Source organism: Sapajus apella, unplaced genomic scaffold (assembly GCF_009761245.1).
Source record: "Sapajus apella isolate SASKATOON/1434 unplaced genomic scaffold, GSC_monkey_1.0 scaffold32, whole genome shotgun sequence".
Lineage (NCBI taxonomy): Eukaryota > Metazoa > Chordata > Mammalia > Primates > Cebidae > Sapajus > Sapajus apella.
The window spans coordinates 3,470,069-3,493,055 of record NW_022436972.1 but is presented as its reverse complement, the minus strand read 5'-3'; the positions used below and the strand labels follow the sequence as shown (position 1 = coordinate 3,493,055).

Genomic DNA, 22,987 nt, shown 5'->3' with positions numbered 1-22,987 from the left:
CCTCAGCTCTCTTGTTCCGCTCCTGCTTTGCGTGTTGACAGAATCCTAAGCCTGATTAAATCCAACTCTTCACCTACTCTGCATTTGCATCTGTGAAGCCAAGTAGGACTAAAGAAAAATACAAACGATACTGCATGGTCTAATTTGAAATACATGGGTAACAACCTCAAGAGAGCTTTTAGTGCTACCCAGAAATTATGCTATCTTCTCCTGGTCCATTCCCACTCACCTCACTGGATGACAGTTGCACCACTTCTCCCAAATGCCCAACACCTTCTCCTCCATCCTGCTTTCTAATTCAGAGTAAATAGAAGAAAGCAGAAGAGAAACGTTCCAACTTCCTTCTTCCTCTGCCATATGTGTGAATGTGTGAACATACGCTCTGCCTCCTCTCTTAGATGCTCCTGTCTGAGGCCAACCCTATTCCCTCTGCCCCCTCAAAGACAGCAATTCTCTATCTCACATGTAGCATCAAGTTTTTTCCATTCTACTAGGTCACTTCCCTTAGCAAATAAACAAATATATCATCTCTACAAATACATATGGACATATGTACATACCACTCTCCACTTACATTTCTATTGCTACCTACACTTTTTAAATCAGTTTTATCTAGGTAAAATTTACATACAGTAAAATGCACCTATTTTAACTACACGAGTCCATGCCATTTGACAAATGTTTATGAGGGCCTTCTCTTCCCGGTCCACGAGGGGCGTGGTTTCAAAGGCAGGAGTTTCCCGGCTCCATGCCTCCATCTGGGAACCAGAGGGGTTTCAAATGTAAAGTTCTTTGATTTTCGTCCATGGGGGTAGGGAAAGCCAGGTGGGGCGCCTTTGTTCCAAAAATCCCCCCAAAAGTTCCGGGAGGAGGGTGCTCTGTAACTCAGGGCTGTGGACCAAGTAGCCAATCCGGTATCAGAGTCAAAGGTCAATGACTCCAGAGGAAGTTTGAAAGAACTCCTCTCATTGGACGAGAACATGAATGGGGCGGGAATAACTCAAGTGTTAAAATTCAGTGGCTCCTTACCTGAACGGATTGCCTGCTCTGGGATCCCCTCCCACAACAGCATGGGAGCTCTCTCTCTCTCTCTCTTTCTCTCTCTGTCTAATAAATCGCTCTCCTGCAAAACTCTTTGGGTCTACCATATTTATTTGAATGGTAACCTCACTGCACCTCAGGGATCCCTTTCCCCATTCTTCGGGGCTAGAGAGGCCAAGAACCTCTTCATAACTGGGAGCTGGGGACGCTCCCTGGGTTACATTTACACTCTTGTAATCCCTATCACAAATCGCTGTTCATATTTTCTATTTCGTCAAGTTTTAATTTTAGTTATTAGTGTCTTTCGAGAAATGGGTGCATTTCATCCAAGTGTTAAACTAATTGACATAAAATTGTTAATAGTTTACTTGTTATACTTTTCATGCCATAGAATCTCTAACAATATCTTCTTTTTTCATTCCTGATACAGGTAATTTTTGTCTTCTCTCCCTTTTTTTTTTCAGTGTAGCTAGTGGCTTGTATATTTTATTGCTCTCAAAGAAACAGCATTTTATTTTCATTGTTTTTTGTTTTGGATTACTTATTCATTTTCTATTTCATTAATCTCCACTGTCATTTTATTTTCCCTTTCTACTTCTTTTTTTCTCTCTTCGCTTCTTAATGTGCTCCTACTTTTTCTGGCTTCTTGAGATAGAAAGCTTAGATTAATTTTTTCCTTGGAAGTCCTATTTAAGCTATATCCTACAAACCTTGCTATATTGTGTTCTCATTTTCAATCAGTTAAAAAAATGATAATTTCCCTTGTGATTTCTATTCATGGGTTATTTATCAATATGTGTTTTCTTTCCAAGTAGGAATTTTAAAGATATTTTTTAATTATTGATTTTCAAATTAATTCCGCTAGAGACTGAAAATATTCTCTGTATAATTTTAGTTCAATGTACTGAAACTTGCTTCATGGTCCAGAACACAGGGCCTACTCTAGTAAAAATTCTGTGTGCCCTTTGATGGGATGTAAATTCTGGATAAAAGTGAATTCTGCTGTTGTTGAATGTTGTTATTTTCTATAAATCTCAATTAGGTCAAACTTGTTGATGGTGTTCAGGTCTTAACTGATTTTCTGTCTGTTTGTTCTATTACCAAGAGAACTGTTGAAATTTCCAACTGTAAATCTGGATTTGTCTAATTATGCTTTTTATTTTGTCAGTTTTTGCTTTATGCATTTGAAGCTGTGTAATTAGGTGCATATGCAATCAGGATTGCTATATCTCTTTGTTCCTTCTATCATTACATTTATCTTCATTTGTGATGATAATGCAGGGCAAGTGAGCCCCATAATTGAGCCTTAGTAGGAGAGGGTTTTGGCTTTGTCCAGGAAGAAACTTAACAGTGAGCTGCTGGTATCAGACAGCAGCTTTTATTGACGTAGCAGCAGAGGGGCTGCTCCTTGCAGAGCCGGGAGGGATACCCCATAGTCACTGTGTCCAGAGTAGTAGTTTAGAGGCAGTTTTGTAGACGCATTTACATTTATTTTTAATTATATGCAAATGATGGGGCGGATTATGCAGACTTTCCGGTCTCTGAGTCATCGCCATGGAAAGGGGTGGCAAGTTCTAGGTGTTGCCATGGCAATAATAAACCGACAGGCATACTGGTAATCTTGATGGAAAGGTATTTCTGCCCTGTCCCTGTTTTAGCTAGTCCTCTATTTGGTCCAGTGTCTGAGCCCCATCTCTTACTTCAATGTTACTTGTCCTAAATTCTATTTTTTCCTAATAGTAACATTGAAACTGCCTTTGCAAAATTAGAACTAAGGAAATTATGACAGTGAAAGATATCAGACCTAACCAACTCTGTCTTGCTTCTAACCTCTAAACTGTCCTTGTCCATTCCTGGTTATAGGCCAAACTAGCCTTGGGAAGGAACTTAGTTTAGAGTTTAAATCGCCTTTTCCAAAAGCTAAACTGTTCTTGCAAAACAAATGAAATGCCATCAGCCACAAAGTAAGGAAGAGAGGAACTGGAATTCTTAATATTACCAGCCGTTATTCCGGAGGTCATAAGATTTGCAACTTCCCCAGTTACTCCTGAAGATATCGTCACCATTGTGAACCAAAGATCGATCTGTTGAGATGTCTTTTCGGGTTTCTGCATTTCTGACAATTGGGGGTCCCCAGCCTGGATCTGCCAACCAGTCCTGTGTACCCCATCCAGGAATGGACTCCGTGCAAGAGGACAGCTTTGACTCCCTATTTCATCCTCAAGCCAACCAGCACTCCCAGCCCACTGTCCCCTATGCACCAAATTATCCTTAAAAACTCTGATCCCTGAGTTTTCAGGGAGACTGATTTGAATAATAATAAAACTCCAGTCTCTCACACAGCCGGCTCTGCATAAATTACTGTTTCTGTTGCAATTCCTTGTCTTGATAAATCAGCTCTGTCTAGGCAGCAGGCAAGGTGAACCATTGGGCAGTTACAAAATCACCACTTCAGTTTTCTCATGACTAGAGCTTACATTGTTTATCTTGTTTCATTCTTTATCTTTAACCTATTTGTGTCTTAAAGTGTATTACATACTGTGTATACTAGGTTATTACATTTTTTTTACAAAACCTTTTCAATCTCTACCTTTTAATTGGAGTGCTTTTACTATTTACTTTTTTTTTTTTTTTTGAGACAGTCTTGCTCTGTCAGACTGGAGCGCAGTGGCGCGGTCTTGGCTCACTGCAACCTCTACCTCTTGGGGTCAAGCCATTCTCCTGCTTCTGGCTCTCAAGTAGCTGATATTACAGACGTGCACCACCACACCCTGCTAATTTTTGTATTTTTAGTAGAGATGGGGTTTCACCAGGTTGTCTAGGCTGGTCTCGAACTCCTGGCCTCAAGCAATCCACCTGCCTTGGCCTCCCAAAGTGCTGGGATTGCAGGCATGAGCCACTGCGCCCAACCTATATAACATTAAATATAACTACTTATATTTAATGTAATTATGGACATATCAGTTTAAAGTCTTGGCATTGTGAAAACCAGTTGTGACAAACTAAACATTGTTTCATCTGTTCTTTGTTACGTTACTTGTCTTTTCCTGACTTTTTCTAGATCAAGTATTTTTCTTTTTTTTAAATTTATAAATGGAAAGCTTGTATCAAGGTATTTTTAATTCTAACTCTACAATTGGCTTAATAGCTGTACCATTTCCTTTCTTTTAGCGGCTGTTCTAGGGCTTACAATATACATTTTAAGTTTTCACAGTCTACCTTCAATAACATTATACTACTTCACATGTAATTCAAGACTTGAAAACAGATTACTTCCATTTCTCCACATCTGTCTTTTGTGCTATTGTGCCATACATTTTGCCTTTCTATGTTATAAATCTCAGAACATATAATGATTGTTTTAAACAGCCAGTTATCTTTTAAAGAAATAAAAAAATGGCTTTTGAAATGTTTTTATATTTGCTCACATATGTACCAGTTCTTAAACTCTACATTAGGTATGACTTTCCATCAGATACCGTTTTCCTCCAATCTTTTGCCTTTTCAAAATATCCTTCCTTGGAACCCTTTTTTTTTTCATACTGCTATGTTGCTCTCAAATTTTTTTAGTGTTGAAATAAAGTCCCAATAATCAGAGATCTCCTGGAATATATGATATGATCAGAAGACAGAGCAGTAATTTAAAACTGATTTTAGCCTCTGTGTGACCCAACATTGCTGAAGGGCAGCCAAAAAAGCAAGTTCTATCTCAGACTTTATTAACAGAGCAGTAAGTCTCCGGATATGAGCAATGATGTTGTGCTCCAATTTCATCAATTACATAGAATGTTTGTGTTCAGTTCTAGGTTCCACATTTCGAGGTTATTGACACATCTGAAGCATGTTCACAGATGACCAGGCAGGATCATGAAAGATCTAGAAATGGTGTCATAGGTGGGGCTGTCAGAGGAAGTGGCGACGTTTAACCCTAGCCAGAGAAAAGACACTTCAAATATTGGAAGGGCTGCTATGTCAAAAGGCATCCTATCTATTGAGAGTTGCTGCAGTGGTGAGAACAGAGCTAATGGGCAGAATTTGCAAGTAGACAAAATTTGTTTCAGTTTGCCTCAGGACTGTGCAAAAAGGAAAGGAGCTATTTTTGATAGTGAGTTTCCATTGCAGGACGTGTTCAAGCAGAAGCTGTCAGAAAGCAAAAATGCCTGGCCTTGTAGGAAGGATAGAGAAGAGATTCGTGTATTGGACATAGGATGAATTAGTTTACATCCAAGCACTTTTTCAAATCTGATTCCATCCCTCCTTAATTTCTTAATTAGTTCCTGCCTTTCTAATTCCTTAATTAGTTCCTGCCTTTCTTCCCTTTTTCAGTGTTATTTTCCTGCCTATACACATTGCTATTTTCATCTTTAGGCAGCCCATCCCTTCCCTGCCATCTCCTTTCTAGTATGTTTTTCCTTGCCAAGTCAGGATGATCTTGGGACTTGTACTTAATTACAAAAACTTCCTTACATCATCAGTTTCTCCGAAGAACCACTTTCATGTTTTAACTAAAATGTGACCATCCTTTAGTATATTCTCTAAGCCAAGATTCCTACAGAATAGAGGCTTGGGCAATGCTTGGTGCTGCAAAGAAGCACTCGGGCAAAAGTTTTCTCAGCAAGGCAGTTTACTTCTGCAGTAGTCTGCTGCCTGCATCAGTCATGATCACAAGAGCACAGCAAACAAAGGAGAGAAAGGGTTTTTATCCTTAACGCAGTTCCTGTCCCTGTGTCCTTCCCCTGCTGGCTAGGGTTGGACTGTACAATCTAAACTGATCCTGGTTGGCTAAGACTTAAACTCTTCTGAATATGGTAAGAGCTCGATTTGTAAGGGAAGGAGGGGATGGGAGTAGTTTGTCTGTGATAGTCCAAGGCATGTCTGCACGTGTCTAGCCACAACTAGAATAGAAGGGTGGTTTGCAGGCTGGAAACGAGAAAGTACAAGGAGGTTGGGCTTTTAAACAAAGGATAAGAACATTACACAATTAACCCTTTTGGAGAGGAACTTATTATTCCTAATACTTACATGCCAAGACTGGGGAAATATTGTGGAAAGAAAATGTATATGAACCAGGCTCCATACAGAAGGCTGGGCTCCTTGTATTCCATGGTCTTACTTTATTCTCATTTTTCTCCAGTTTTGCTTACTCAACTTTAGCATACAGTCTTCTCAAAAAAAGATTTCAAAGTAGTAATCATGGCTTGGGGAACTTTGTTTCCTATTTTTATTTTTTTTGAGACAGAGCCTTGCTCTGTCACCCAGGCTGGCGTGCAATGGTGTGATCTTGGCTCACTGCAACCTCTGCCTCCTGGGTTCAAGTGATTCTCCTGCCTCAGCCTCCTGAGCAGCTGGGATTATAGCTGGGATTACAGGCAGATTCCACCACGCCTGGTTCATTTTTGTATTTTTAGTAGAGACGGAATTTCACCATGTTGGCCAGGCTGGTCTCAAACTCTTGACCTCAGGTGATTCGCCCACCTCAGCCTCCCAAAGTGCTGGGATTACCGGCGTGCGCCACCCTGCCTGGCCTGTTTCCTACTTTTAGATGTGTTTTCCTAGCCAGCTGTGCTCATTCATTCCCCAGCCGCTAAGTCTGATGATGGTGGCCTGTGTCCACAGCAATGAGTGTAGACTCCCTGGACCCATGCTTTCAAAGGCAGCTCTCTCCACCTCCTGGGACATAAGCTAGCTTCCCTTGTGAAAGGAAAATATCATGGGGCCCCCAAACCACTGAGCTAAAGAGAAGAGTCAAGCTGAGAACTGCTTAGGGCAAATTTGTTTCCCATTCTATTCAAAGTCACCCCTCTGCTCATGGAGATAAATACATATCTGATTGCCTCCTTTGGAGAGACTAATCAGAAACTCAAAAGAGTGCAACTATTAGTCTCTGATCTTCCTAGACCTGGAAGCCCCCTCCCCGCTTTCAGTTGTCCTTCTTTTCCAGATGAAACCAATGTTTATCTTACATATGCTGATTGATGTCTCAGGTCTCTCTAAAATGTAGAAAACCAAGCTGTGCCCCTTGGGCACGTCTCGTCAGAACGTCCTGAGGCTGTCACAGGCTTTCATCCTCAACCTTGGCAAAATAAACATTCTAAATTAACTAAGACCTGTCTCAAATTTTTGAGGTTCACACCCTCTTAATGTTATTTTCTGCCTTGTCTTCATGTTGGATCAGAAAAAGGCGTGTGGATGACTCGAGAAGCTATGTGTGATGGTTAATTTTATGTTTGATTTGACTGTGCTGCAGGGTGCCCAGATGTTTGGTCAAACATTATGGTGAGGATGTTGTGGATGCACTTAGTGTTGGAATCGGTGGACTGAATAGAGCTGATTGTCCTTCCCATGTGGGTGGGCCTCATCCCATCAGTGGAAGGCTAGACTAGAACAAAAGGACTGATTCTCCATAGGATAAGAGAGGATTCTTTCTGCCTGACATCAGCTTTTTCCTGCCTTTGGACTTGAACTGACATGTTGGCTCTTTCTGGATCTCAAGCCTGCCAGCATTTGGAACTGCACCGCTGGTTGAAATGGTAAATTTTGTTATAAGCATTTTTCCACAATAAAAACTAAAACAAAAACAACAAAAAAAGAGTAGGCATGAACCAGGAAAAAGAGCATGGTGTAGAGTCAGATGGAGGAGGCAAAAGGGTGGGGCAGGCAGAAGGGCAAAGGCCCAGAGTCGGGGAGGGTGAAATGGCCAGAAAATTACAAGCAGCTCCATATGGCTAGAGCATGGAAGGCATGATTTTGATGGGGAGAGATTAAGAAAGGGGAGGCTGGAAAAGTAAGCAAAGAATATGACTAAGGAACCTTGGAAATCCTGCCAATGACTTTGAGGTTTGGGCTTTTTTCAAAGACAGTTGCACAAACATCATCCACATTCACATCACGCGGAATGAACGCTGGTCGTCACCTTGCCATATTTCCCTTTAGCTTTTATATTGCAAGAAATTATACATTTTTGTTTAAAAATGCTTACTATAAGGAATTTAAACAGTCTTAAACATGAAGAGATGAAAATGTTTCACAGTACCCCAAAGCCTGCAGTCTTTTCTTTTCTTTTTTTTTTTTTTTTAAGGAGACAGGGTCTCCCTATGTTGCCCAGGTTGGTCTCCAACTTCTGGTCTCAAGTGAGTCTCCCACCTTGGCCTCCCATGGTGCTGGGATGATAGGCGTGAGCCACTGCACTTGGCCCATCACTCTTAAGTATGAAAATTCACCGAATATTTTTCTTTCATATAGATAATTGAAATGATTAATAAACAAAATCACATTTATAAACTTGATATCATGTAATTAAAGCCATTAAAAAATTTTAGGTATTTAATTTTAGTTAAATTTAACAAAAGAAACTACAGTGAAACTGAAGTACTCACTCACTGCCATGTATAAATGTCTTCACTACCAGAGGATTATTTCCATTTTTTTTTTTTTAATTGAGATGAGTCTTGCTCTGTTGCCCAGGCTGGAGTGCAGTGGTGTCATCTCGGCTCACTGCAACCTACGCCTCTCAGCTTCAAGCAATTCTCCTGCCTCAACCTCCCGAGTAGCCGGAATTATAGGTGTATGCCATGATGCCTGACTATTTTAATTTTTTTTAGTAGAGATGGAATTTCACCACGTTGACCAGGCTGGTCTCGAACTCATGACCTTGTGATCTGCCTGTCTTAGACTCCCAAAGTGCTGGGATTACAGGCATGAGCCATTGTGCCCAACCCAAAGGATTATTTCTTAAAATCTGTCCAGGATTAAGAAAGGAGTAATTATGGGGGAAACAGAAGCGAAGAGGCTGGTGTTATTATTTGTATTATGCTTTACATACCAATTTCAGAAAGTACTGACTCCCCACTATGAAAGATGAAGATGTTAATACTTCTTCCACCTAACCCCCTTCATATTTTGTAGGTTACATGCTTATTTCAAAACGTTCCGGGTTTCCAACATTTGCACCATGCTCTATAATTATGCGTTCTCCTGATTGTTCAGTTTTAATTCAATATTTAAACAGATTCCACTTATTTGCCAGTCTTTTTTCCAGGCTTCCCTACTCCTTGTCATTTTTGTTTGCTTTTAAATCACGATTCACCTAAAGTTGGTAACTTTTTTGCTTGTTTTTTCTGTTTTCTGTTTTTGAGACAGAGTCTCGCTCTGTCGCCCAGGCTGGAGGACAGTGGCGTGATCTTGCCTCCTATAACCTCCACCGCCTGGGTTCAAACAATTCTTGTGTCTCAGCCTGCTGAGTAGCTGGGATTACAGGCACGTGTCACCACGCCCAGCTAATTTTTGTAATTTTAGTAGAGATGGGGTTTTGCCATGTTGGCCCAACTGGCCTCAAACTCCTGACGTTTTATTGTAAACATTTTTTCAAGAAGTTTCATGAGTTGTGTGAAGATGTCTGCCTGTTGCCTTTCCATTTGGATGGCATTTTGACAAGGTAGGATAGCCTCAGTTCACATTTCCCTTCAGAACTCTGTCGACATTGCTCCATTGTTTTATGGCTTTGATTGCTGTGAAGAATTCTCAGGCTGGTCTAATTTGTGTCTGTTGTAGTTGATGTCTGTTGCAGTTGACTTGTGTTTTTCTGGATGCCTGGCTATTTTTTGGCACAGAACCTCCTGGAGTATCAAAATCTCCAAGAACATGGGGTGTGCTTTTAATTTGCAGATTCATTCCTGCCTGGGAGAGCCCATGTGGATAGCTTTGAGTAAACCTTCCCCACCCCTTGTCAACCCTCTGCTTCAGGAACACATGAGTGTTCTTATGTTGGTTTCTCCTCTGTACCATATCCACTCTCCTCTCTGTTTTAACATTTCTGTTGTCTTCATTTGTGTGCACTGATATTACCGGAAACATTTCTTCTATGTCAGTGTGCTTGGATTTTCAGCTATGTCTAGTCCTTTGATTTTTTTTTTTTTTTTTTTTTTTTTTTGAGACTGGGTCTTGCTCTGTCTCCAAGCTGGAGTGCAGTGGCACAGTCTCAGCTCACTGCAACCTCTGCTTCCTGTGTTCAAGCGATTCTTCTGTCTCAGCCTCCCAAGTAGCTGGGACCACAAGTGCACGCCACCACGCCTGGCTAATTTTTGTATTTTTAGTAGAGACGGGGTTTCACCATGTTGGCCAGGATGGTCTCAATCTCTTGACCTCGTGATCTGCCCACCTCGGCCTCCCAAAGTGCTGGGATTACAGGCATGAGCCACTGTGCCCGGCCTAGTCCTTTGATTTTTTAAAAATCTGCACTTTTGTTGTCTGATTACAGTGTTGTGGAGTTTGAGGAAACGGGGTGGGGGAATAGGAGGAAAAGGCAGAAAACTCCATTGTGGCCATGTGCAGCCTGCTGGAGAAGCTGCAGACCTCTCTCTGCTGCCGTGTTGCTGTGTGGAACCCGGGATCACTCTGCCTGGCTGCAGGGGAGGTGTGGGAATGGCAGGTGTCAACATGCCCACGTGGGGCTTCACGTTGTTCTTCCAGTTCAGGCGTAGTCCTGGAACCCTCCTTTCTGCTAGGGAGTCTGCTCCATGTTTCACTTTCGCCCATTTTTTCCATCCCTCTGTCCCTCAGGATGCCATCCCTCCCTTGACTCTTTGTAAAGTGCTCTATTTACTTCTCAGGCTGGTGGTCACAAAGAGGGGAAAATAGCAAAGTCTATTGACTCTCTCTGTGTTAAATAGTTATTTTAAAACTTTCCTTTCGGTGATCACTCGCCATCTTTGACTTATCCTTCTCATCCATTTGCTAGGCATTCACTGGGCATGTATCATATGTGATGCACGGGGAGAGATCCTTGCAGTTAAAGGACAAGTGACACAGTCTCTGCTCATGGGGTTTATGGTTCATTTTCCCAAGTCATTAATCATCACATCTTCTCCATGTGCTATTTGTTATTATCCTCTTCTTCTCTACTCGTCAGCCTGCTCCAAGCCTTCATTATCTCTTACCTATATTATGCAATCACCTCCTGTACATTCCTCTTTGATCGAGAATTCCTGGTGACAAGTCTAGCCTGTGTAATATTTTTAGAGAAATCCTTTCAAAATCACTTTCTTCATGACTCTCTTCTGGCCAAGAAATATCAGCAGCTCCTTACTTCGGACCACACAAACCCAGGCTCTCCGCGTGCAGTGAAAAGTGTGGAGCGGTTTGTTCAGCATCCATCCCAAACCCTCCAGCATTCCTTTCATAAGCCTCTCTAACTGAGAGCTAAAAATTACATTTTTCTGACTCTACTGCAGCGAGAATCCCAGCCATGAGGAGATTCTGTCAGAGGCACTTGGTGAGATTTGATTTAAAACTGAGGTACGTGGAATAGAGCTGGGGGTGAAGCATCCATTATGCCGGCGTGGGTTGCGGCAAGGGCAGGGGGTCTGGTCTGGAAGCAGTGGCTTCCTGGTCTGGAGAGAGCGTCTTATTGTGGCAGCTGCCTGGTCAAGACAGAGTCCTCTGCTTTCTTGGTGACCACTTCTATGATGTGGTTAAGAGTCATTCTTGGTTGGCCAGGCCTGGTGGCTCATGCCTGTAATCCCAGCGCTTTGGGAGGCCAAGGAGAAGCACATTGCTGGAGGTCAGGAATTCAAGACCAGCCTGGCCAACATAATGAAACCCCATCTCTACTAAAAATACAAAAGTTATCCGGGCTGCTGGTGCATGCCTGTAGTCCCAGTTACTTGGGAGGCTGAGACAGGAGAATCACTTGAACCCAGGAGGTAGAGGTTTCGGTGAGCTGCGACTACAGGTATTGATCGACTTACGACCTATGCAACTTATGACCATTCGACTTTATGACCACAATCACTAGCCACGACTGCTCCGTGTCTGGCAGCGCAAACGTTGCCCAGCTGGGCGTACGACAGTGCGGACCAGCTTCTGGCAGCACTACCATCTCCGCGTGCATAAGCCTACTCAACTTACGACCAAATCGTGTTACGACAGGTCTGTCGGAACCAATTGTGGTCATAAGTCGAGCACTAGCTGTACACCATTGCACTCCAGCCTGGGCAACAAGAGCGAAACTCCATCTCAAAAAAAATTTTTTTTTTTTTTTAAAAGAGTTGTTCTTGGAAGCTTAACCTAGAGACTAATTTGTTTCTCCTTATATTTTCCAAGTAACATACTGCTAAATTCTTTCTGCTTTAACTATCTAGCCTGGCAACTGGTTCCTGTGATTATTGCCTCTGACCAATTAATGTATTTATTCTACTATCCAACTGTAATCCTCACTTTCCCAAAAAACTTATCAGGCTAGTCTCCTGTCTGGTTCCAGGAATATATGCTATTCACTCCTGCCCCTGGGCCTCCGCTCCCTTTCTCATTTGTCCCCTCCCCTGTAGATCTCCACTGGGTCCTCTAATTCCAGATCTGGAGCCAGGTCTAGAGCCAGCTCTGTCTCCTGGAGCCTCCTTCGACCCCCCTATGGTTCCCACTGACCATCGCTGAGGGACAGGAAGGCACAGTCTGACAGTCGAGAGCAGGTTTATAGTCTAGGCTCTTCCACGGCCCAGTTGGGAAAACCTGGAAAAGCCAGGCCTCAGTTTCCTTTGCCATCCAACACGGAGGCTGGACCACATCATGAATGCTGCATTCTCTTCCAATTCAAAAGTTGCTAAGACTCTTACAGTTCCAAGAAAAGCCACTTTCCAATTCAAGAGAGCCAGGCTGTTCTTAAACACATTTTATTTCAAATTCTGTGACATCTTTATTTCCTGACACCTTTTTTCTGCAAGGTTGGCTGTGCACATGTGGAATTGTTTATTTTAATTGCTGGAAAGAAAGTCCCCACAGCTGGCAGAGCCAGGCATTGAGTGATGAGGAACAGAATTATTTTTTTAACAAGGCAATTTCTCCTCCGAGTGTGGTCACTGCTTTATGGACAAAATAAACAACTTGCATATGTTCAATTACCCGGCTTGTCTACTGATACCTCCTGGCTACAGCGAAGGCCTGATTGGTGAGGATCCAAAATAAGCTCTCAGTCCAGGTTCCAAGAAAGGCAGATGACCAGGCCCAGAGGACATGATGCTGGGCCGTGCTGGGCTTCATTAGAGGCTCCACGAAAGTCAGCACCTAGGAGCCAATGCTTCGGAGCCTCGGGGGTGATTGACTTGGCAGAACAATTAGGTCTTGGTGTGAGATCATTTCCAGCCTTTTCCTTTGGAGTAAGAAAGAGAATGTGCTGATTTCCACACCACTGCAGGGGCTGTCACGGTCATCTGGTGGAAGGAGCACACCAGAAATTTCTCTAGGCAGGTCTGCCACGCTCCAGGCACGGGAGATGCTCAGCTAGTTTCTATGCCCCTTTGTCCCAACTTGTCCCAACTATTCTTAGCCTACTCTTTATCTAAGAGCTACATCCCTATATCACATGAGCTGAATCATATCAAGGAAGGCATTCATAGAACTTCACTGCAGTGTGTGTTTATTTATTTATTTATTTATTTTGAGATAGAGTTCTGTTCTCGTTGCCCAGCTTGGAGTGCAGTGGTGCCATCTCGGCTCACTGCAAACTCTGCCTCCCAGGTTCAAGCAATTCTCCTGCCTCGGCCTCTCAAGTAGCTGGTATTACAGGTGCCTGCCACCATGCCAGGCTAATGTTTTGTATTTTTTAGTAGCAACAGGGTTTCACCACGTTGGCCAGGCTAGTCTCGAACTCCTGACCTCAGATGATCCACCCACTTCAGCCTCCCAAAGTGCTGGGATTACAGGCATGAGCCACCGTGCTCGGCCAGTGTTATCTTTATTTTTTTAATTATTATTTTTATTTTTCAGAAATGGGGCCTCTGTCACCCAGGCTGGAATGCAGTGGTGCGATCATGGCTCACTGCAGCCTCAAACTCCTGGGGTCAGGCAATTCTCTCACCTCAGCTTCCTGAGTAGTTGGGACATGTGTGCCACCATGCCCAGCTAACTTTCTTATTTTCAGTGGAGATGGAGTCTCGCTATGTAGTCCAGGCTGTTCCCTAACTCCTAGGCTCAAGTGATCATCCCCCTCATCAAGGGACTATATAAAAAATAACAAGCCGGAAACTGCCGCCTCTGCTTCTTCATATGCACCTTACATATGCATCTCGGAAACCATGGATGCTACTTTAACAAACAAGGCACTTAAGTGGCCTCATTTGGGGTCACTCCAGACTTTTATCCTATTTCTATCTTCCTTGTTCTCTTCAGTGCATTGGGGCATTCACACACACACACACACACACACACACACACACACACACAACCTTGGCCCAGACTCATGTGTCGGGGAGGTCTGCGCTGGTTGATTCTGACCCTGGCCTGGGACTGCCTTGGGTTTTTTTTGTTTTTTTTTTTTTCTAGTAATTGCCACTCACCCCACATATTGCCCCTACTCCTGGACACCTCCTACAATCTGAACCCACATCATCTTGGCCCCATTTCCCAAGGGAGGGAGAATACACAGTTCTTGAATGGTAGAAAACATCGGACATAATTATACTCATCCCATAACTGCAAAAGATTTTTCTAGAAATTTCTCAGAAAGTTTATTGATCTTCATGAACGGCTTTGACCTCTGACCCACCACAGCTATATGCAGCTCATGTGGTCACGAGTGCAATGCAGAGATGGGCAGGGTATTCACACCAAACAGGAAAATCAACATTAAAATTGGGGCTTTCTGTTGTCTGATCCACAGCTGCAACAATGCCCAAATTTTAAGCAACAGGACAGGTAGAGCCTAGCCCTGCAGGATGGGGTGGGTGCACCAGCCACAGATGCAAATTTGATCCCTGGTCTCAGTTCCCCAGAACTGCTCTGGGGATCCCCAAGACGAACTCCCAAGTGAAAAGTTAGAACTGTAGCTGTAAATATTTGAGAATGGTCTCCAAGATCATAGACGAGAGTGAAAGCTAGAAACAAATGTTACTGCACAGCTTGTGCCTGACTGCGGAACGAATGCTGAGTCAGTTCAACATGCGCACCCACCTCCACGTAGGCTTACGCTGGTAAGCTGGAGTGTATCCATATAAAGCTTGCTGATTCTGATCCGAACCCTTCTCACTGGTCTGCATTGCTTTAAGCAAATGACGATTTGTGTAGCACTCAAGAAGATATTTGATTCGTTGGAGGTAGAATGGGACATTCTGCAGTGCAAGGAACAGACTTTATTCCTGTCACCCAGATCCTACACATTCTTATCAGGAGGAGAGACAGCAAAAAACAACAAGAAACTAAAGAGAATCAAATTCAGCAAATATTTGTAGGAAGGGGAGCCATATGTCCCAGTGATGTCTACGGCCTGAGTGTAGCTGTTAACGGTACTCCTTTTCACTTATTTTTTATTTATTTAGAGGCAGAGTCTTGCTCTGTCACCCAGGCTGGAGTGCAGTGGTGTGATCTCAGCTCACTGCAACCTCTGTTTCCAGGGTTAGAACAATTCTGCTTTTAGCCTCCCCAGTAGCTGGGATTACAGGTGCCCACCACCATACTCGGCTAACCTTTGTATTTTTAATAGAGACAGGGTTTCACCATGTTGGCCAGGCTGGTCTCGAACTCTTGACCTCAAGTGATCCACCTGTCTTGGCCTCCCAAAGTACTGGGGTTACAGGCATGAGCCACCACACCCAGTGTCTGGTGGCTGGCTGGCCATCTTGGCTTTCCTCGGCTTACAGACGCATTACCCCCGTTTCCGATTTCATGTTCACATGGCATTCTCCCTGCATGTGTCTCAGTCCAAATCTCCTCTTTTTTTTTAAATAAGAACACCATCATCTTGGATTAGGGCCCACCTTGTTCCAGCATCACCTCATTTTAACCAATGACATCAGCAATGACCCTATTTCCAAATAAGGTCACATTCTGACGTCCTGGGATTAGGACTTCTTCAGCATATGAACTTTGGTAGGACATGATTCAACCCGTAATACCTACTATGTGGCAAACCCATGTGCATGTTGAGAGAAAGAGGAGGCTCCCAGGACACGGTTGAAGGCAGGGCAATGGAACTATGAATGAAGTTCCACACGAGCACGGCGAGGCTTGGAGAAGTGGCACAGCCCTCACGTTGTATCCTAGTGATGCTGAGGGGGATTTCCATATCTAAGATCTAGTTTCTGAAACTACATTTTCAAAGTCAGGTGTGTCCCTATAGTGCAAAACTATGCAGTTGTCATTAAAACCAATACACTGTGGAGCACAAACAGGTTAGAACTGAAAACAGAGACACTGCGTTAGGGGCCGAATTATACTCTGAAGATTCCTATGCTGACGTCTAGACCCTAGTCCCTCAGAATGTAACCGTATTTGGAAACAAGGTCTTTTAAGTTAAAATGTAGTGTGGGTCTTAATGGAATATGATTGTGTCTTTATAAGAAAAGGGGCTGAGGACACACGGGGAAAAAGGAGACCCCAGGCTGCATATGTACAGAGGAAAGGCCGAGTGAGGACGGAACTCACATGCAAACCAAATGTATTTCTGACTTTTTAGTGTTGAATTCCCTGAAGTGTGGATAAAATGTGGCCTGCAAGGCTTGGTGGGACTCTGCATATTTTGTTTTATTTTTGAGGCAGAGTCTTACTCTGTGGCTCAGGCTGGAGTGCAGTGGTGCGATCTCGGCTCACTGCAACCTCCGCCTTCCAGGGTCAAGCAATTCTCCAGCCTCAGCCTCCCAAGTAGCTGGGATTACGAGCGCATGCCACCACGCCTGGCTACTTTTTTTGCTTTTTTTTTTTTTAAAGTAGACCAGCTATGTTGGCCAGGCTGGTCTCAAACTCCTGACCTCAGGAGGTGATCTGCCAGCCTCAGCCTCCCAGAATGCTGGGATTACAGGCATGAGCCACCAGGCCTGGCCAACTCTGCGTTTTTAGTCTTTAGCTAGAATACTTAGAATGTAGAAGGCCCAGTGGCTATTTGCATTTTATTGTAACCTAGTATGGTTCCGAATTATTTTGAACAGAAATCAACCCTTGGGTTGAGAAAGGCTGATATAATTTATTTCAGGCTTTGAGTGACATACTAGATGTGACAACACCTTGGATTTGCCTTTACCTTTGAGAGATCTGACTCTAAGTGTTTTACAATACTTTGGGTGCATACAATTGTTTTAATCTATTTCCAAAGGATTTTTACTTTATCTGTAAAATCTTGGTCTCTTTATCTTGGTTTCCAAGATTATAGACGAGAGTGAAAGCCAGGAATAAATGTAACCGCACAACTTGTGCCTGACTCAGGAACAAACGCTGAGCCAGTTCAAAATATGTTCAGCGCTTGTGCTGGTGAACTTGAGTGGTCGTCATAAAGCATGGTGCTACAGTCACGACTGCCTAGTCAATTAATACTTGGACGTTTTACCCATCCAATTTAGCATGGAGCAACTTTTATTTGAAGTCGAAAGCAAAGGCAAACAGCATAATCTGGTAGGGTGTGTGCTGAATTTAAAAATCTAGGAATTTTCTTTAAAAATCAATTTGAGACAGCATACAAAATGTCCTAATGCAAGTTGATACTATTAATAAGTACCTAGATTATAATTAGAATATTCAGCCTTACTAAAAATAGTGATAATTGGCCAGGCTCAGTGACTCATGCCTGTAATTCCAGCACTTTGAGAAGGCGAGGCAGGGGGATCATGAAGTCAAGAGTTCGAGACCAGCCTGGCCAACATGGTGAAACCCCGTCTCTACTAAAAATACAAAATTAGCTGGGCATGGCGGTGCATGCCTGTAATCCCAGCTACTCAGGAGGCTGAGGCAGGAGAATCACTTGAACCCAAAAGATAGATGTTGTGGTGAGCCGAGATCATGCCATAGCCCTCCAGCCTTGGTGACAGAATGAGATTCCATTTCAAAAAAAAAAAATTAATAATTTAAAGATAATTCTTTCAAATACGTACAGCATCAATTAAAATGTGAACCTTGGGGTTCTGTGCACAAAAACAGTAAAAGTTTATTTTCAATCATCATCAACACTCCTCTCCCTCCCTCCAAAGCTTCATCAGATTCTCCACAGATTATATAATTAGCTAAGAAGCGGCAGTGGAGGAGAGTCAAGTTAGGTTTCTGAAAATGTTAACCAGTAGTAGTATTATTGATAGCAATAACAGGATAGTAATGACAGGAGTACTTATTATCTAATTTAATGAATGAAATATCTGCAATTACAATTGTACAGAATTATTGGTGTTTACAGGGATTTGAACTTAGAGAAAGCCTCCATAGGAGTTCCCATCAAGGAATTTCTCGTCTCTCCTCCTAGTGGGTCAAGTGCTCTTGGGGGCAAGAGCAAGAAAGAGGCCACCCTTCTCCATTTTCTGTCCAGCTAGGAGCATGCGACAGAAGGCAGGGCAGCTCTGCATGGTGCCCTCCCTGGTCCACTGTTGGGATCACTTTTTGCAACCCTGAACTTGGTTCTGAAATTCTATTCCAGGTCCAGTACAGCACAAAGCCGCCCGACCCCTCTCTCTTAGAGAGGTTGGAGTTGGTTACTGCCAAAGTGCAGTTTCCAGTGGCTTCTGGCATCAGAAGGGGAGGCAGATTGGAAAGGTTTTGATGTCTGACTGGGCTCAACTCTTGGCTCCCACACTCACTAGCTGTAGGATCTGGGGAAATTATTTAACATCTTTAAGCCCTACGGTCCTCAACTGAAAGAGTTCCAATATTACCCATATGGTAGGACGACTGTGGCGGTTAAAGGGACGCACACCGCGTGTCCCATGCAGGGTCCTCCTCTTTCCCTGGATGAGCAACCACAGAACTTCAGCTGGGATCAGGCATATTTGGATCAGCCCAGTCCAGATTAGAGGAAATGAGCTGCGAACACCTTGATCCTCAATCCTCGATCAACAGGAAGCATCCTGTGATAGACAGGGCGCCCCATCCACTGTCAGCTGCCGGCGCCAGGCAAGGGTGGCGATCACAGCGCTGGAACATAACAGCAAGGCTGTCATGTTGTCTGCTCTGTTTAGATTTATAATAAAGTAGTAGCACTGGTACTGACATTTTTATGAGTGTCAGGAATTTATTTTAACAATCAGTGAAAACGACAGGGTGCAGTGGCTCACGCCTGTAATCACAGCACTCTGGGAGGTTGAGGTGGGCAGATCGCTTAAGCCCAGGAGTTAGAAACCAGCCTGGGCAACATGGGGAAACCCCATCTCTAGAAAAAATATGAAAATCAGCTGGGCGTGGTGGAGCAGGCCTGCTACAGTCCCAGCTACTCCGGAGGCTGAGGGGGGAGGACTGCTTGAGCCCGGGAGGCAGAGGTTGCCACAAGCTGATACTGTGCCAGCGCACTCCAGCCTGGGTGACAGCATGAGACCTTGTCTCAAAAAAAAAAAAAAAAAAGGAAATTCGTGAAAGCAAATATTTAATACTTTACACATCAGAGAAATTATAAACATGTTACAAACAGCAAGAACAACATTTATAATCGTTATATTTTATCAAACACTAAGTTATTAAAGACTAATTAAAAATTAGATTAAAAATAAGCAAAAAACATAAAATGAAGAATATTTAATAAAAAATAATTGAAAATAATATAATTTGATTTTTCTTAAAGCTCATCTGAAAAAAATAAATTTAGCTTAAAACATAGAGTGTCTCAGTGGTGTCATTGTTGAATAGTGAATATATTTTTGTTGAAAATGTTGCAACCATTGGAAAAACTCTTTCTTCCCTCCCTCTAGAGACATTGAGAGGAAATAACTTGGAATATCTCTTTAGACTCCCGCTTCAAGGAATCGAATCTCCTGCTTGATAACTCTGAAGGATTCTTTTTAAATAACTCCTTGGGCTTTTTGTTTTGGTGGGGGAGGGTGGGGTGGTCAGCAGGTCAGCAACAGAAACTTTTTGACAGTAAATTGTAGCTTTGTTTCCAAAAAAGAATGTCAGTTTTATTTTCACACTTTTCCTTTTTTCACATATAGATACAGATTCCATGGCAGTTTCCTATTCACCTCAATAATATTCTGTTTAGATCCTATTTGCTAGGAACTAAGAAATTTTCCTCGTCTAATACCTACCAAAGGAATGTAGCTTTGTTCTATTTGAATATTCATGCAGGCCGGGCGTCGTGGCCCACGCCTGGAATCCCAGCACTTTGGGAGGCCAAGGCTGGTGGATCGCCTGAGGTCAGGAGTTCAAGACCAGCCTGGACAACATGACGAAACCCTGTCTCTACTAAAAATACAAAAATTATTGGGGCACGGTGGCAGGCACCTGTAATCCCAGCTACTCAAGAGGCTGAGGCAGGAGAATCACTTGAACTTGCAGGCAGAGATTGCGTCATTGCACTCCAGCCTGGGCAACAGAGTGAGACGCTGTCTCAAAATAGATAAATAAATAAATGCAGCACGGAATTCTCCAAGTTCATCTGAAGACATAACACGATCTCAATTCTAGGTCATTTAAATATTTCAAAAAAAATTTCACCCACAGAACATTTATAGTTCAGCACTCAAAATTAGAGCCCTGACTGGCATACTATGAGTTATCGTGATGCTATTTTTACTCATCATTCAAACACCATTCCTTGAGCACATACTATCTACCAGGTCTTGGGCTAGTCATTAATGAGAACTAGAGAACATGACAGATGTTTCGATTCCTGTCCTTGGAGTCTCTCTAATGTGAGACACAATAAACAATTAAACAAATAAATGATTGCAAATGATCATTTGTACTCGGAGAGAAATAGCTGAGTGCTAGAAAGCAATTGTGTTTCTGAGGAGGCGATATTTAGGCTGAATCACAAATGATTAAAAAAATATAACAACTAAACAATTAGAGAAAAGTGTTTCCAAGCAGGGGAAAGAGTGAGTGCAAAGGCCCCAGGGCAAGGAAGAGCTTTGTGTAGACCAGGAACCCCAGGGCAGAGCAAAAGAGCAGGAGAGCGTCATGGGATGAGGCTGTCAGGGTAAGAGGAGCCGGAACAGGCAGAACCTTGCTGGCCTTTATCTTCAGGGCAGTGGAACATCAGTGAAAGAGTTTCAGTAGGGAAGTGACATAATCTGCCTTTCAAAGAACACTTTGTGGAAAATGGTGGGAGGCGGCAAAAGAGGAAACAGGGAGACCAGAGAGGAGACTGCTGCCATTGGCTGCATGAGACAGGACCGTGACTTTGACCCAGATGGTTGCGGTGGAGGTAAAGAGAGATGGGCTTGTACCAGATAGATAATGCTTTAAAATGCAGCCAACAGAACTTGCCACTGGGTTAGACAGAGGTTAGCTAGAGGAGAGCAGACGTGTGATGAGTCAGGGATGGTGCGCAGTAATTAGGAGCGTTAGTACCCAAGCGGATGGCAGTGCCTCTTACAGGGACAAGAAGGTACGAGGAGGATGGGATTTGGACTGAGTGAAGGGCTTCAAAGATCCTGTTTTCAAGTCTGAATTGGAGATGCCTATGAGACATCTAGATGGAAATGTTGATAACTGAAACTACTTAAAGGGAGCAGAGACCAGAAGAGAACCCAGGACCAAGCCTTGATGATGCCCAACAGCTAAGGAGCCGGGGGGAAGAAGCCCACAGAGGAGAATGAGAGCCGTCAGGTGGTAGGTGCAAACCAGGAGAGTGCAGGACCTTAGAGGCCAAGAGAGAGGCCCAGACACCCAAGAAAGAATCAGGTTCAAGAGGAGTGGATGAGTATGCCCAATAGAGCAACTTAAGGACCAAAACGCCCCTTGGAGTTGGCGATATGGAGGCTCTTGGTGATCTAGTCCCGCACAGCTTCAGTGGAGAGGTAGATGTACGGGGTGGGTGAATGCTATACAGGAGCGCGCTGGTGAGAGCGCACGAAACTTTTGCAGACAGCTATTTGGAGAGGTTTTCCTTTTTGCCAGCAAAGGGGTGCAGAAGAGAGCTCCACACGACCAGGAAAAAAATACAATCTCTTTTCCCAATTAACCACTTTCAACCCCTCAGCCTGAACACCTTTCCCCAGTGGCAGAAGCCTCCCCTCCGCCTCCGCCCCCCACCTTTCTCCTGATGGTCTGGATGTGGGTGGGAAGGGGAGGGAACCGCTTGCTTTTGGCCTCTACGTGGACACCTCTTCATCCTGCTGCCCAGGATTCATCTCCTCTCCTTCTGCTAATGAGCCCCAGCCCCGCCCTGCCTTGTTTATGACTCTGGCTAGCTCAAATTAAGTTTCTGTCACTTACAAGCAAGACACCCTAAAGAACTCACCCCTTCCTCTCAAAAGGCTCGAGGCTGGCTTTTCTGGGCTTTCTCACTTAGCCAACAAGGAGGTAGGACATGACAAATTCTAAGAAAGGCTAAAGAGTAGAAAATTAAGGGGAACTTGTAAGAACACAATCGTTCTCACAATGTTTTGTTTTCTCAAATTTTATTTTGTTAAACTAACCGCATTGTGGGAAATTCCCAATGGAAGAATATTGACTTTTCAAAACACAGCAGTGCTTTAGAAAGAGATTATGTGGCTTTTATTGAAATCACAGGATAGCTTTATTTTGTACATGCCCACTATAATGGCCGGGGGAGGGGGAGAATGTGTAATAAATGTGAGGAAAGAAAAGGAATTTTATTAACGGTAGGATGCTAAGACATGAGGTAGGATGCTCTTACATAACTGAAGAAGTGTAGAAATTGGATATAAGGAACAAAAAGAAATAAATAACATAAGATGACAGATTTAGTGGATTTTAATATCACCAGCCAGTTAGACTCTCTTTTGTAAACCAACAGCTTTTCCCTATTTGCAGCAAAGCTTCAAAGCCTCAGGCTGGCATCAGGCTGCCAGGATATTCAAACTTGAGTGAGGACATTCCTTGGAATCCAGCATCTAACTCACACCCCTCATCTCCCCATGCCCTCTCACTAAAACTGAAACACGATGGGAATGAAGAGTGTTTTCTTTTCACGCATATGCTTGCTATGCCTCCCAGTAATACAATATATTCCTCAATGTTTCCCAAGTCCCACGCCCCATCATACGCGGGCAGTTCCGAGCCATCGGAGTCTGGGCAGACACAGGGG

At 43.4% G+C, this 22,987-nt stretch overlaps 1 long non-coding RNA gene across 1 annotated transcript; it reads left to right on the top strand.

The window, feature by feature from the left end:
• The first annotated feature begins 12,075 nt into the window (after positions 1 to 12,075).
• LOC116562176 lies at positions 12,076 to 20,188 on the top strand. Its single transcript, XR_004273820.1, has 3 exons — positions 12,076 to 12,088; positions 16,928 to 16,931; positions 20,059 to 20,188. It is a non-coding gene; the product is annotated as an uncharacterized LOC116562176 (long non-coding RNA).
• The last annotated feature ends 2,799 nt before the right edge of the window (positions 20,189 to 22,987 follow it).